Genomic DNA, 5776 nt, shown 5'->3' with positions numbered 1-5776 from the left:
TCTTTGGAAGGAGGAATTCACCAATCACTAAGTGGGATCTGCACTAAAGAGCAATAGAGGGACCATGTAATACTTGACCTTATTTGAGGAACATCTAGCCACCATGTTAGAACTAGTCTGAAGCATTCAGAAGGACCGCTACACATCTACCCGTCATCAGCTCTACCAGGATGGGTCCAAATTGAAGGAGATCTGAACCCCTGGATCTCTTTACCAAAGAGGAATAACACCAGGCTTCTCACCATGGACGTGGAGGAAAACTCTGTCCTAGACTGAAGTAGAGGGTAGTGGCTCTGTCCTAGACCTGGAGTAGAGGGAGTAGTAGCTCTTCCTAGACCTGGAGTAGAGGGAGTAGTGGCTCTGTCCTAGACCTGAGTAGAGGGGTAGTAGCTCTTCCTAGACCTGGAGTAGAGGGAGTAGCAGCTCTGTCCTAGACCTGGAGTAGAGGGAGTAGTGGCTCTGTCCTAGACCTGGAGTAGAGGGAGTAGTAGCTCTGTCCTAGACCTGGAGTAGAGGAGTAGTGGTCTGTCCTAGACCTGGAGTAGAGGAGTAGTAGCTCTGTCCTAGACCTGGAGTAGAGGGAGTAGTGGCTGTCTAGACCTGGAGTAGAGGAGTAGTGGTTCTGTCCTAGACCTGGAGTAGAGGGGTAGTGGCTCTGTCCTAGACCTGGAGTAGAGAGGAGTAGTGGCTCTGTCCTAGACAAGGAGTAGAGGGAGTAGTGGCTCTGTCCTAGACCGGAGTAGAGGGAGTAGTGCTCTGTCCTAGACCTGGAGTAGAGGAGTAGTAGCTCTGTCCTAGACCTGGAGTAGAGGGAGTAGTGGCTCTGTCCTAGACCTGGAGTAGAGGGAGTAGTAGCTCTGTCCTAGACCTGGAGTAGAGGAGTAGTGGTTCTGTCCTAGACCTGGAGTAGAGGGAGTAGTGGCTCTGTCCTAGACCTGGAGTAGAGGAGTAGTGGTTCTGTCCTAGACCTGGAGTAGAGGGAGTAGTAGCTCTGTCCTAGACCTGGAGTAGAGGGAGTAGTGGTTCTGTCCTAGACCTGGAGTAGAGGAAGTAGTGGCTCTGTCCTAGACCTGGAAGTAGAGGGAGTAGTGTCTGTCCTAGACCTGAGTAGAGGGAGTAGTAGCTCTGTCCTAGACCTGGAGTAGAGGAGTAGTGAGTGGTTGTCCTAGACCTGGAGTAGAGGTTCTGTCCTAGACCTGAGTAGAAGGTTCTCCTAACCTGGAAGAGAGGATAGTGGCTCTGTCCTAGACCTGGAGTAGAGGGAGTATGGCTCTGTCCTAGACTGGAGTAGAGGAGTAGTAGCTCTGTCCTAGACTTGGAGTAGAGGGAGTAGTAGCTCTGTTCTAGACTTGGAGTAGAGGGAGTAGTACCTCTGTTCTAGACTTGGAGTAGGGACAGGGGGTAGGGACAGTCGGTTGTGGCAGTCCAAAGGAGGTAGGGTGTGTGTGATAACCATCCTAGAGTAGGGATAGGAACTAGTCCACCGGAGCAGCACAGGAGTGAATAACCCATGGTGGATCTGCTGTGAGGAGGACTGAGGACAGGAGGACCCAGGGAGGATGTCATCAGCCGGAGAGAGTCAGCCAGCTCGGAGCTCCAAGCAGATGGCAAACCAGCACTCTGAGGACGGAGTCCAGGAGGACTAAAGGTAATAAATCTCGATGCAAACACATTAAATACATGGATGTAATGTATGCTATGCACCCCCCACCCCACCCCACCCCCCCCCACACACAACACACGCAGTGGCTCACACATGCCATTGGTTTTGCATGAATACACCCACATGCATACGCGTACACACAATGACACACACATACAATATTCTATTGCATTCTAACCCACCCACACACCAGATGGGAACGGTATGGTAAAAACTGTACATACATGTTACAGCAACCCACACAAAGCACACAGACGAAATGTACACTGTAATTAATAGTGAGTCATTGTAGACGTGGATAAATGTCATTCCTCCAATCAGAGAAACCTTCAGGTCAGCCTTCAGTCACAGAGACGGAAGAGAGAGACAGAGACAGAGGGAGGAGAGATTAACAGAGAAACAGAAGATGCATAGATGACGGGGCGGAGAGAGACAGAGAGACAGAGACAGAGACAGAGACAGAGACAGAGACAGAGAGAGAGAAGAGGAGAGAGAGAGAGAGAGAGAAGAGAGGAGAGATGAGAGAGAGAGAGAAGAGAGAGAGAAGAGAGAGAGAGAGAGAGAGAGAGAGAGAGAGAGAGGAGAGAGAGAAGAGAGAGAGAGAGAGGAGAGAGAGAGAGAAGAGAGAGAGAGAGAGACTCCTGAGCTGGTCTGCTCCACCCAGAGACTCATCCAGATGCAGCAGCAGATCTAGAGCAGCTATTGGCTGTAGCCAGGGGGGTGGTAGTGTCGTGATTTAGGTGTCATGGACAGGGAACTCACACCCTGTCGCTTTGATGAACACCATAAGTGATGTAATAGGCCAAGGCAGCCTCGGAATGATCGCAGTGAGATTGAAATGGGATTGAATTGGCTGAGAGGGAATAAAGAGAGAGTTGAGAGAGAGGGAGAGAAGTAGAGAGAGGAAGAAAAATGTATTATGCTTGCTTCTCTCTCACTCGCTCCTTGTCCTGCTCTCCTTTCATCCCTCCTCACTCCCTCCCTCCCTCTTGCCATCTCTGCGTCCATGAATAAAGCCACTCCAGTGGTACAGTAAATATGCCTTCGCCTAGAACAGAAGCAGCAGCAGCAGGTCCTCTGGGGCCGTTTTACTGGATCTGTCCGTCGGATCACACCAGATAAATGGTCGGGCTGGTGGAGAGCCTATTGATTTGAGTTAAGTGAAGGAGGGAAGAGAGAGGCAGGCTTATTACACACATGGCCATGCGATACGACGCGATGGGCCACTGGTGGAGAGAGAATGGACAGGCTATCAGAACATGTTATCAGGGCAGGCTTTAGCATGTTAATCAGATGTGCTGCTGCTTGCAGGCTGTTGAAGCAATCACTGGAGATGACCTTTAGATTCATAGTAATGGTAATGGAGTTAGCATGGAGATTGATGCACACTGTCATACAGCCCTGGGCTCAGAGAGGTGACTGACTGGGCTGGGTGAAGGACCCTCTCAAGGTGTATTGGCAGGATGGATGGTTGTATGGATGGATGGATGGTTGGATGGGTGGGTGGGTGTATGGATGTATGGATTGGTGGGTGGTTGGATGAGTGGATGGTTGGTTGGTTGGTTGGTTGGGTGGATGGTTGGATGGTTGGATGGGTGGGTGGGTGGATTGGATGGATGGATGGATGGATGGATGAATAGAAGGAAGGACGGTTGGGTGGATGGGTGGATGGGTGGATGGGTGGATGGGTGGATGGGTGGGTGGGTGGGTGGGTGGGTGGATGGATGGATGGATGGTTGGATGGGTGGATGGATGGATGGTTGGATGGATGGGTGGATGAGTGGGTGGGTGGGTGGGTGGTTGGATGGTTGTATGGATGGATGGATGGTTGGGTGGGTGGGTGGATGTATGGATGGGTGGGTGGGTGGTTGGATGAGTGGACGGTTGGTTGGGTGGATGAGTGGACGGTTGGTTGGGTGGATGGTTGGATGGGTGGATGGATGGATGGCAGAGCTTTAGACAAAGCCTCTACTTGTTTGGCTAGGTGGGTGGGCAGATTATAAAGTAGGTTAATATAAGTGTGTTTTCAGAGGAAATTTGGCTATTTCTCTCATTGTGCTTAATTTTCCTATGATATCTCCCAATGAAAAAGAAAATATGTAATATACTTATAAATGAAAAGAGGTGCAACCCAGCCATAATAAGGACAAATCCTTTTAGCCTTTTATATTTGAGCCTTTTTGTCTGAGAGATTTGATCCATGGTGTTCTCTAGCCAGACCAGATGTTAGAAAATCCAACCCTTACTGCAGTGTGTGTGTCTCCCTGCCTGTGAAGGTAAAGGCAAGCCTCCCCTCTGCCCATCGATGGAATTGCTTCACATGCGTGACTTCACTCCATCTCCATAGCAACTGTGGCTCGTCAACTGTAATCTGTGCAACAAAAAAATTACATTTGTCAAAAGAAGGGGGGAAAAGCCTCAGCATATATCTACAGTCAGTAAGTATTGCAATGGTAGAGTTGAAAGATGCCCTAGATTTAAACATCATTATGACCCCGTACATTTTAGCTCCACTTCATCTTCTCTTCCAATCACAATTAGGTAATGGTGACACTTCCCTCTAGTTATTAACCAGTTTATCATCGGAAGTCCCACTATGCCATCATAGGCTACTCAGAGGTGTCACGCACCGACATGTTTATTGAGAAGGCAGTGAAATGAAATATATTTTATATATTTAGTCAATAATAGAATCTATCTTCTAAATTGTTATATTGAAAAAATATCAAATTGGGGGCACATGCCCCCTCAGTTTCAATAGGCATGGCACCTCAGATCATACTTTTGTAATCATTTCTGTAATGATTCTGTCATTTACCCCCTGCTAAAGAGTCACCTGATCATCACAACCCAGCCGAAGCACACCAATACATTTAGCAGACGCTCCTATTCAAAATGTCTTATCGTAGTGAGTGCATACATTTTCACAAATTTTTCATACATTTTTCATACTTTTTTTCAATAGTTGTGTGTAACTGTGATGTGATCAATGTGATGTGATCCACTGACTGTATTGATGATGTGCACAATACCTAATTGGTTTAACTAGCTCTGGTCCAGGGCATTAGTGTGGCTTGCTAACGCTGAGCCTTCAACAAAGGTGCACAAACACCCTCGAACAGAGCTAAGTGTATCCTACTTCCCTGTATGTGTCCATGGAATCCAGTAATGTGTGCTGATGTTTAGTAAAAGTGTGTGTATGTGACGTGTGTGTGCTGAGGCTTGTGAATGTTACTTCATCCACACACGCAGAAGGCAAGGAAAGAGGAGGCAGATGGTGCAGACAGATTTGTCCTACTCTACTCTACTCTACTCTGCTCTACTCTACTCTACTCTAGTTTACTCTACTCTACTCCGCTCTACTCTAGTTTACTTGACTCTACTCTTCTATACTCTACTCTAGTTTACTCTACTCTACTCTGCTCTACTCTACTCTAGTTTACTCTACTCCACTGTAGTTTACTCTACTCTAGTTTACTCTACTCTACTGTAGTTTACTCTACTCTACCCTAGTTTACTCTACTCTACTCTACTCTGTTTATCTTACTCTTACTCTTACTCTCCTCCTGCTCTACTCTTACTCTAGTATTACTCTACTCTACTCTACCTCTACTCTAGTCTAGTCTTACTCTACTTCTACTCTAGTTTACTCTACTCTATATTGCTTGTTACATACTACTCTACTCTGCTCTACTCTACCCTAGTTTACTCTGCCCTAGTTTACTCTACCTCTACCTCTAGGTTCTACTCGTACTCTTACCTGGCTACTACTCTAGTTTCTACATCTACTCTAACTCTTGATCGACTCTACTCTACCCTAGTTACTCTACTTCTAACTCTAGTTTACTCCTACTCACTCCAGTCTAGTTTACTCTACTCTACTCTACTCTAGTTTACTACCACTCACTCTAACTCTACTCTAGTTACTCTACCTCTACTCTAGTTTACTCCACTCTTGCTCTACTCTACTTCTACTCTAGTTTACTCTACTCTACTCTAGTTCACTCTACTTCACTCTGAGTTTACTCTACCTTACTCCACTCTAGTTTACTCTCACTCTATACTCTGCTCTACTCTTAGTGTTTAACTCTCTCACTCTGATACTACTCTACT

General features: G+C 47.0%; 2 long non-coding RNA genes across 2 annotated transcripts; both read right to left on the bottom strand.

The window, feature by feature from the left end:
- Window positions 1-328: 328 nt before the first annotated feature.
- On the bottom strand, window positions 329-592 carry LOC139023457 (uncharacterized). Its single transcript, XR_011474578.1, has 3 exons — window positions 570-592; window positions 403-504; window positions 329-371 (listed from the first exon to the last, which is right to left on the bottom strand). It is a non-coding gene; the product is annotated as an uncharacterized lncRNA (long non-coding RNA).
- A 286-nt stretch (window positions 593-878) lies between these two features.
- Window positions 879-1267, bottom strand: LOC139023474 (uncharacterized). Its single transcript, XR_011474592.1, has 3 exons — window positions 1251-1267; window positions 969-1070; window positions 879-935 (listed from the first exon to the last, which is right to left on the bottom strand). It is a non-coding gene; the product is annotated as an uncharacterized lncRNA (long non-coding RNA).
- Window positions 1268-5776: the final 4509 nt, after the last annotated feature.

This window comes from Salvelinus sp. IW2-2015, linkage group LG32 (genome assembly GCF_002910315.2).
Source record: "Salvelinus sp. IW2-2015 linkage group LG32, ASM291031v2, whole genome shotgun sequence".
Taxonomy (NCBI): Eukaryota; Metazoa; Chordata; class Actinopteri; order Salmoniformes; family Salmonidae; genus Salvelinus; species Salvelinus sp. IW2-2015.
This window is presented reverse-complemented; position numbering and strand designations above follow the sequence as displayed.